Source organism: Lutra lutra, chromosome 1 (genome assembly GCF_902655055.1).
Source record: "Lutra lutra chromosome 1, mLutLut1.2, whole genome shotgun sequence".
Taxonomy (NCBI): domain Eukaryota; kingdom Metazoa; phylum Chordata; class Mammalia; order Carnivora; family Mustelidae; genus Lutra; species Lutra lutra.
The window spans coordinates 44,836,762-44,847,418 of NC_062278.1; the positions used below are offsets into that span (position 1 = coordinate 44,836,762).

Here is a 10,657-nt window from a genome sequence, read left to right on the forward strand (position 1 = left end):
GCTTTCTCTGACTGACTTATTTTACTTAGCATTATACCCACTAGGTCCATCCATATTATTGAAAATGGCAAGATTTCATTCTTTTTAATGGCTGAGTCTTATAATATATATGTGTATATATCACTTCTTCTTCATCCATTCATCGGTTGATGGACACCTGGGCTGTTTCCATATCTTGATTATTTCAAATAATGCTGCAATAAATAAAAGAGGGCATACATCTTCTTGAATTAGTGTTTATCTTTTCTTTGGATAAATACTCAGTAGTCAAATTACTGGATCACATGGCAATTCTGTTTGTAGAAAAATTTGGAATACTTCATGAATTCACATGTCATCCTTGTACAAAGACCACGCTAATGTTCTCTGCATTGTTCCAATTTAAGAATATGTGCTGCTGAAGCAAGCACTGTTGTTTTCTTTTTTAAAATTCTTTACCCTCCTAAAAATCTTTAAGCTGCATTGTTTCCCTGCATATAGGTCAAATGCTTTCTTAGCTTTTATCTTTAGTCACCCTTTCTTCTGTACACTGGAAGAAGTTCACTTACCATCACTGATTTAATTTTCCATTGTAGTAATTCTCTTTATTACTGTATCCGTTTTTTTGATCTGTTAGTCCATTATTGAAGTTTATTTTTTCCTTTGCACTTTTTTTTTTTTAAAGTTTGGACTGTTTTCTTTTCAATGTAAACTGTCTTCCTTACCCTTCTGCCAAGACATTATATAATAACTTCTTAATTAAGTTAAATGTTCTCTTTCTTTTCTCTTTTCAGTATTTCTTAAAATAAGTTCTAAAAAAATTCAGCAGATATTCATAGCTACTGGTGATAATAGTGGTATTACTATTTTTTTTTATTGATTCATTATGTTTTGGAAGAGGAAACTTTTGTGATTCAGCTTTATCATTTTCAATGAGAATTCAACAAACTCTAATTTATTCTTTGATCTTTAACTTTTCTGATTACAGATTAAGTTACAGTTACAAACTGTCAGTGACTTCTCATTTCACAATAATGGAATTCAATCCAAATCGCCCTGTAAATAAATCTACAGTATGGCTACATCCCAATTTACAAATTTGCTGCCTTCTTGTACTCTGCACAGAGCCTCTGGTCTAATATAGAACTGGTGACTATTAATCATCCCATGAATTTATCCCCATGCTAGTTTGTACAGATTATTACCCAGACCTGAAATATACCACCTGTCTCTACCTTTCGTCAACTTTTAAAATCTGCAAACATTTATCTGAAAGATACATCCTTCAAAAGCTTTTTCTGATTCTTCCACTCAAGTGTCTTTGTGTTTCTCTTATGAGAATTGTCATGTGTCATATACTATGGTTGTCTGTGAAATCTATTAGCCTTACTACCTTACTAGCCTTACTATAGAAAAATTTTCTTATGGAGCAGGTCACTTTTAGCTCTTACCCATCTTCAAGAAAAAAAAAAAAAAAGAATATACTTTGTGATAGTTTTTCAACAAATGTTTGTGACATGTAAAAGAACATTTTTTTTGTCTTCAAATATTTCAGTGCTTTCCCAAGTCCTACTAAATACAGATAAATCCTTAATATAGTATTAACTGTTCCCCCCTTCTTCTCTCCTGGTAGTCAGTGTTCAACCATTACTTACTTTTTTTTTTTTTTAATTTGCACTTAGAACATCTTTACAGTTGAAAAAAAATGATTCCATTATTTAATGGAAGATTAACTTAACCTTTATTTTAAAATTAATGAGATTAAATCACCCTTTCTTTATTTATAGCTTTATTATTTACTTCAGTCTTGAGTCATTCTTCCTTTTCAACTTCCTATGGTTTTTTATTCATGATATACATCATATTTTTAATTATATTACTATCAATTCAGTCTACTGTTTAATTTCTACTCTATTATTAACATTATAAGTGATAGAACTGAGTTTTTTCATTTTTATTATCCTCCTAGAACACAATTCATGGCTTTCATATATGAAAGATATCAAATAATTGCTTTTTAAATTTATTTTGACTGTAGAAGAAATACATGAATAAATGACAAAACAATGCCATTCTAATAAAAACATTCTGAATGTTAAAATTGAAATAGAGTAATTAAATTAATTACCCAGAATTTAAAAAGTCTGTTGGCTATAATATGAATTGTACAAAAGGTGATATTTCTATAGGCCCATATACTGTTCTTTCATCCTTTTAAGTAGAGAAGCTTTTGAAGAGTCTATAGTTTGTTGCTCCCGGTTAAGTGCTGCTTTATAACCCCAAAGCTCTACAGGCATGTATATGGAAAGCTCCAGTTCTTGTACTAACCATATCAAATAGATTCTTCTGTGTTCAGTACAAGACTCTAATGCTTTCCCCTGGCATGGACATGGAATAGTAGTTAAGGACATACATACTTTTTATTAATCATCCACAAGATAAATCTTGTTAGGTTAAAACACTAATTTTTTCCATTACTAATCTGCCCTAGTTTTAACTTTTTTATCTTTTAGTGCCCAAACAATTGGAAGACAAAAACCTTCCTTCTGTCATAAAAGAATGAAAGTTCTTATTATAGCCAAGCAGACATGGTATCTAAAAGGATATTTTTCCCCTATTCCAGTCATCATAAGCACCATAAAAGTCTGTAAGAGGTATGGATTTTATATATATAAAATCTCTCTATATATAAATCTGTATATATAATGTATATATAGAGATAGGTAGAGTAGTAATAATAGAAGGAATAAAGACATAATAGTGTAGTAATTCCCAATTATTTAATTTGTATATTTTGGTGTTACTGATTAACCACACAAACTGTTATTTGAAGTACACAGGTATAGGATATTTATATTTTTGTCATTGCTATTGATCCCCAAAGTAAACTCTTCTTATATAATAGTCCTATTCATCTTTGCATTTTCAGAACATGAGCAATATATGGTTTATTGTGTTAGAGACAGTTTTATTGAGAGTTGTATAATATATGTGAAAATCTTCACATATGCTATAGGTCATCCAGAGGAATTCTATCAACAAACCTATATCATAATGGCACCTACAAATGATAAGTCAAAGGGAGAAGGAATTGGGAGCAGACCCACTCTATTTTTGCAGCAAATCTCCCTACTTTTGAGTACATTTATTCTCACAAATAGAGAAACCTCAAGACTAGTGAATAAGGAGTGACCAACTTCAGAAACCAGTAGAATACTGAAGTGAATTATTCTCCAACTGCATTTATTAGGGATCACTTTTTGGAACTTATAAGGGTTTTTTTTCTAAAGGAAAATGCAGATTTAGTAAATTTGCCAAGTCAAACTTCCATTACAATATATTTAATATTACATAGAAAACAAAAAGCCTGAAAAGTTAAAAGATGGAAAATTTCTCATTATTAATAAAGTGTAAATAATTACTGAGAGGAAAAGAATAAATTGGAGAGAAGGTCATGATCATCGCAAACAGGACAATTTGCTTGTGAATCACACAGGACAGAGGGACTCTGAGTTAGCTACTCATGCCCTTCTAAAACAAAAAATAACAAGGAAAGTGTTTAGAACTTGAAAAATAAATTATGTTCTCTAGAATACAAAAAAAGTAGTTTAATAACCAAAATAATGTAAAACATGAAAAGACTACAAAAAGTAACATGATAAAAAAAGCATTACTTTCATTTTTTAAGCACATTTGTGTGTGTGTGTGTGTGTGTGTATTTATTTATTTGAGAGAGAGAGCATAAGCAGGGGGCAGGGCAGAGGAAGAGACAGAATCTCTAGCAGACTCCTTGCTGAGCACAGAGCCTGATGCAGGGCTCTATCCCAGGACCCTGAGATCATGACCTGAGGCAAAACCGAGAGTCTGCCCCTTAAACAACTGAGAAACCCAGACACCCTAAGCACATCCGTATATTTGAAAACCAATTTTAACTTTGTTGTTGCAATTTTGAAATAATTTCTGATTATTCAAAATGGCGGCCAAAATGTTAATAAACTGGAATATAATTTTACTTGTATTCAAGTGATTTCAGAAGCAAAATTAGAAAAATAGTTTTAACACTTTCCAGCAGAAATATCCTTAGTCTGTAATATAGGTTTATTTGATATGCTTAATTTGGAGGGATGTTTCCAATTGTTAGTACTTTGGACCTATGAAGTTTTAAAAAGAGTTTGGCTGTCAGTTTTTGTTGTTTTTTTGTTTGCTTGTTTTTTAATGTAGGTATATATGTGAACTTAATTGTTCTTCAATAATCTTTTTGTCACCACCAGTGCGCATCTACCATAGGAGAGCCACTAAACAACCAAGTAGACAGAATGATTCAGCTACTTGCCATCAGCCACCGGTCACTGACCACCCCAGGCTGGTACATGGGTTCATGAATGCAGTTTTGGAAACAGAAGTGGAGGATATGCATAACCTTAACAGCCTAGTCACCAAGTCTTATCTAACTACACTATTGTCCACTGCCACACGTGCCAACAACAAAGACTAAGAGCAAACTGCCAATTCAGTTTCTCAAAGAGATCAAGGTGCCCTTTGATAATGAGTTAATTATATTGCATCCATTCCACACTGGAAGGGGCAGTGTGATTCATTCTGACTGAAATTAATACATTCTAGGTACAGATTTGACTTTCCTTCCCACAGTTCTTCTGACAATACAACAATCTGAGAGCTTACAGAGTATTTGGTCTCCTGACAAGGGATCTTGCATAACATAACTATAGAGCAAGGAAACTTTTTAAAAAGGGAGGTATGGTGTTATATACACGAGTATGGGAACTACTTTTGTCCCATGCTGCATCTCCAAAAAGCTGCGGTCTGAAAGAGCAATCAAACAGCCTTTGATGACATTGCTGTTGAGCCAGCTTGGAGATGATTAATTGGGAGGATCTGTTGTTATCATCAGTGGGGACTTAATGGTACTGTGTCCACAAAGGTAGAATACAAGGGCTGATAACTGAGGGATTAAAGAGAAAGAGGTTCTGCCTACCATTACTCCTTGTGATGCACTGTCAGTGGAGGTGGGGTGAAGGGAGTGCTGCTTCTTGTCCTTGCATTCTGGAGTAAGAAGATTTAAAGGTTCTATTTCCCAGAGGGAAATCTCTTCCATTAGTGACAGATCAAGAATTAAACTTTATGCTATGGCTGCCACCCAATTAATTGGACTCTGTGTCAATGGACCAACAGACAGGGAAAGGAGACATCACCCTGGCAGACTATTGACCGATCATCAGGAGGAAGTACAGCTGCTGCTATCCAGCAGGACAGAGAGGAATATACTTGGCATCAAGGTAGTGGTGTGCTAGTATAGGCTCTACAAACCTGTGCATCAGAGCCTATTATCCACTTCTCTTCCCAATTCCTTGCTCAGTCATACAATATCGATAGCTCAAAACCAGTCATGGTTGGAATATCTCACTATAGAAATCAGAAAACGCTTCAAAGTGAGGCTTTTATTTTCTTTCTTCCAGAGAGTTAGTTGTTAAACATCTCCCAGGACATCATTCATCTAAGTGAGCTTCAGAGCCATCTCTTGGTAGTCCCTTTAATTTAAATTTAAATCACTGCATGCAACGGTCATAGCATGAGAAGGGGCTGGTGATCAGACTCCACAGAGATGAATGTCCAGGTCACTCCACTAGATAAACCACTTAGATGACCCTGCTGATCTAGATTAGATTCAGGGGAATTTAGATTTGATATAGAGGGAAAATATAATAATTATCTTGAAAGCACCCAAAGCAGTGAGGACTGTAGTTTTTTCCATTAACTTTTTTAGAAAAGTTTTTCCAGAAAAAGAGACTGCCCAAAAATGCCTTGAAGATGCCTTCCCAGATGTATTCGATTTACTATAAGTGAATATATTATAAGTGGATTCAAGAAGTACAAAATGTAGGCTGTAGTGAATATTGTCATGTTCCACCTAGATTCCCCTTCAGGACGGAGGCACTCATGTCCCAGCTGCTGGGATTATTGGCTACTGAGGGCATACAACTAGTCCATCCATGGGAATCATTCTCCATCTAAGATAAGCCTTCTCTCCAGGGTCATCCCCTATTCAGAGACTATCATATAATTCAAATAAGGTTTCACTGAATTTTACCATTAAAACTTTTTGCCTTAAGCAAAGCTTTATTTATTTATTCATTTTGGCTAGATGTTTAGCAATGTCTGATAGGACAGAGTATGTGAGTAAAAGGAGCTTCTGGATGAGACTGTAGGGTTCTGGTGAAGGAGTGTGTGTGTGTGTGTGTGTGTGTGTGCACATGTGCATGATCACACATGTGAATCTCAACTGCTTTTTAATAAGTGGTTAAATTCATTTTTTAAAAAATCAGTCTTGTATTTGCTTTATTTTAATCTGTTACCTGGTAGTGAACTCTTAGGAAAGAAGGTATCTCTTCCTCATTTATCTTTAATTATTGAAGCTTACTGATACCTATAAAACTAACATAATTAGTGCAAACATCATATTAGCTTGGTCATTTTGCCACACTTGATTTCTTCCTTGAAAATACTAACTGAAAGCTAAGCCCAGCAACGAACAAGTCATAAACTGTGTTAATTCACTACTATTGTCATCCACATCTATGCAAAATGAAGATACCCAGGCCAAGAAGGAATGCTCCTTTGAGGACAAGAAAGGGAGATTATTTGGCTGCTTTATTTCTTTCATGAAAATTACTATGAAGATCTTGCAATTAAGAAATGTATTTAATTGGCCATATGTAGAAGGTTAGGAGATGGAATGTACTGTCTTCCTTTTATCTTCTTAATAACTCAGAATCAACTTCTATATACTACCCTGCTGGATTTCCTACCTCAGCTCCAGATCTTTTGCCAAAAGATACTCAAAAGAAACTGTTACATATCTATAATCATCATCATCATATAAATGCACTGTACAATCTAATCCCATGCAGAATAAAAATATAGTACGAAATGAAGCTTATTTTTTAAATCACATCCCCCTTTTACCTTGCCAAACATTCTGCTTAGATCTTCACACTAAAACTTACTTTTTCATTTCACTGTTTTACAGTTTAATCAAAATACTTATTAATATTTGGGGAATGATCATTGTGAAACTGGGTACTATTTAACCAGGCATAAAACAGACATGTACCAAAGATAAGGGGAGAAAAAACCCTCCTTGATGCCTTACAACTACTCTTTATTTGTTGTCATGAGGAATTCTTCCATAATTCCTAATATTACCTCTGTTAATATTAGTTTTGAGTTTAACTTTTCCAGATAGCATAAATTAACTTACTATATAGACATCTGTGTTGGTTGCAAAAGACCCAGGAATGAAGAGTCATTATCAGTTTCCTTGTTTATAGTTAGGAAAAAAAATTACATATAAAATAACATATAGAGTAAAGCAATATCACTGCATGTTATTTACTGCCTTGTTACTTTGCTCTACTTTTTTATATATATTTCATATGCCATATCAACTTAATAAGAAGAAATAACAGTAATTTGTAATTGGAATAAAAGGGCTCATAGAAGTTAAGTAAATTTTTCCATCACAAAGTCAAATTTTGAATCTGATATATGATTATGTTTGGATTTTTTCAACAAGATACCTTATGACTAAACAAGAAAGTGTATATTTTTGTAACAAAGTATAATAAAGAAATATATGGGAAATAAACTGAACATCTGCATAGTTTTTAGCATTTTCCATATATTTACCTCTTATTTAAAAGAATCAGAATCAGGGCACCTGGGTGGTTCAGTGGGTTAAGCCTCTGCCTTTCGCTCAGGTTATGATCTCAGGGCCCTGGGATCGAGCCCCATATCGGGCTCTCTGCTCTGCAGGGAGCCTGCTTCCTCCTTTCTCTCTCTCTGCCTGCCTCTCTGCCTACTTGTGATCTCTTTCTGTCAAATAAATAAATAAATTCTTTAAAAAAAAAGGAATCAGAATCAAGGTTCATTATGAGTAAGAATCAAAATAGATTAAAAAATATTCGTCGATGATTTGCCAATTCCAAGACATTTGTAGTTTTTCTTTTTTTTTTTTTAATGGAATACTTATTATTTGTAGGGTGGTGAAATTACATATGATTTCAAATCTACATATGTATTAAAATATATGTAAAACAGTAACAATGAAAAACTTGATATTTTAAAAATTCCATTAAAATAATATTTAATAATATAGCTATTCGTAAAGTGAGAGCATCATAGGGGAATTGAAGCATTGGGAACAAGGGAAGAATTCACTAGGAGGATTGCTCACCTAACCTTTGATAAGTGAGAAGTTTGCCAGCTAAGCAAGCAGAGACAAAACACCAGTACAGAGAATATTTGGAAAGATGGTTGTTTAAGAAGGAATTCAGTTGGTTCAAGACACTAAAAAAGCCCCTCGTAGTGGGAGCATAACAAGTAAAGAGTAGATGGATACACAAAGACAATGAATTGTTTCTGTAAGGTAACCGGTGATTTCTACTAAGAAGTGCATGTTGAATTGGCTCCATCTTTTAACCCAAATAAATGTGTTTGTGTCGTGTGTGTGTGGTTTAGATTTTATTTACTTGACAGAAAGAGACACAGTTAGAGAGGGAACACAGCTGGGGGAGTGGGAGAGGAAGAAGCAAACTTCTAGAAGAGCAAGGAGCCTGATGTGGGGCTCCCAGGACCCTGGGATCATGACCTGAGTCGAAGGCAGCCGCATAATGACTGAGCTACCCGGGTGCCTCGACCCAAATAAATGGTAATGTGGTGACATTTTAGGCTAGGAGTTCTCATATATTAGAGATGAAGAGTCTTCCCTGATCTCCACACACATTTAAGAATTCAGGACTCTGAAAAGTAGAAAGAAAACTGGCTGTTGAGATCCAAACAATATCAAAAAAGTGAGTACTGGTGGGGGAGGGCGGGTTGTGCCTCACGTATCCCAGATTTGGAGCTGAAGAACCCAGCAATCTAGAAACACCAGTGAATACAGGCACAAGAAACCCCTTTTCAGCCGTTTAGAATCTAATAACTGACAGATATTGGAATCCCGAGGCTGCTACAGTTATAATGCAGAGGACCTCCTACTCCCACATGTGTCATATGACAGAAGAAATGACCTGGGGCAAGGACTGACCCCACTTAGAATGGAAAGGGGTTGGGTCATGGTGTTACTGATTGAAGGAAGAAGTGGGCTTGCTGACTCTCAGCCTACTGACCTGAGGGCCTGAGTGACCACTTAACCATCCATGTGTTCTTCTTTCCATACAGTACTTTCTCCCTAGGCCTTAAATACCACCACCACCACTTCTCTTATGTCTTGTCCCAACTCTCACCTGTTCCATTTCTTCTATTGTTTCACTTACTTATGGAGCATAAGGAATAACAAGGAGGACATTAGGAGAAGAAAAAGAAAAGTGAATTGGGGGAAATCAGAGGGGGAGACCAACCATGAGAGACTGTGGACTCTGAGAAACAAACAGCGTTTTGGAAGCGGGGCTTAGGGAGATAAGTGAACCTGGTGGTGGGTATTAAGGAAGGCATGTATTGCATGGAGCATTGGGTGGGGTGCATAAACAATGAATCTTAGAACACTGAAACAATAAAATTAAATGTAAAAAAGACACAAAAAACGGGCTTAAATAAACTCATGTATTTGATACTCTTTTAACAAGTGTGGAGATTAGAAACAATATTTAAGAGTAAAAAGTAGTATAAAATCAAATATGTGTTCTGCTATTATAGTAAAATATGTAACACCATCTAGTCACTCCCTTTCCCAGAAGAATGTATAATGTATTTGTTAGAATATACAATACAATTCTGTATGTATAGTCTATAAATTTCAAACTATAATCATGAAAAATATATTGCAACAAAGGATTTATTAGTAAAATGGTCTTATTTTTTATCAGTTCTTGAGGGAGAGACTATGTCTGCTGTAATATCAAATACTGATTATGATTGATAGAGCCCTCTCTGTGCTAATAACTTTATAGAAAGGGACCTGTCATACTATCGACTAGAATCTAAAATGCCTTCTTCACTTTCCATCTCATCTTCCCACTTCCATAATTCAGTCAAATGTTTCTATGACCACACATTTAACTTCTCCTGTTTATTTCAATATATATTCATAATACATAAAAATCTTGCCACTCAGTTGGAAACCACTCAGAATTATATCATATAATTTATTGTTAAATGATTTTTCATTATTCTTGATTTTTACTGGATATGACATGTTGCATTTGCTGTGCTGGTATTGCTTTTTAACTAACGGTTACAGGTTATAACTAATCTGCAACTTCACTTGGGCAAATGAAGAGAATAGTATTAGTCTGTTACTTCTGAGACTAAAATGTCTTGGCAAGATTATTCTATTTTTAAAAATGTATTTCAGCATCATAAGTATCATGTCCTATACTATAATACTATAAAACACCAAGGTCAATTCAATCACATCAAATCAAACACAAAATTAAAAAAAAAACTTAAATATGTATGTATACATAATAGTTTCATTTAATATGTGTGTATACATAATTGTTTCATTTGACAACATAATAAAGACTTAATTTAAAAATTGGAGAAAATTCCTTTCTGAATTGGTATAAAACCTGGATTATAGGGTTTTTTTAATACATTTTTAATTTAACACTATCAAGTTTATACTGTACATCTTGGGAAGAATCCTTACTTTGTAGAG

General features: G+C 34.4%; 1 non-coding gene across 1 annotated transcript; it reads right to left on the reverse strand.

Annotated features, from left to right (window-relative positions):
• Positions 1-303: 303 nt before the first annotated feature.
• On the reverse strand, positions 304-410 carry LOC125089706 (U6 spliceosomal RNA). The gene has a single exon (XR_007124029.1). It is a non-coding gene; the product is annotated as a U6 spliceosomal RNA (small nuclear RNA).
• Between the last annotated feature and the right edge of the window lie 10,247 nt (positions 411-10,657).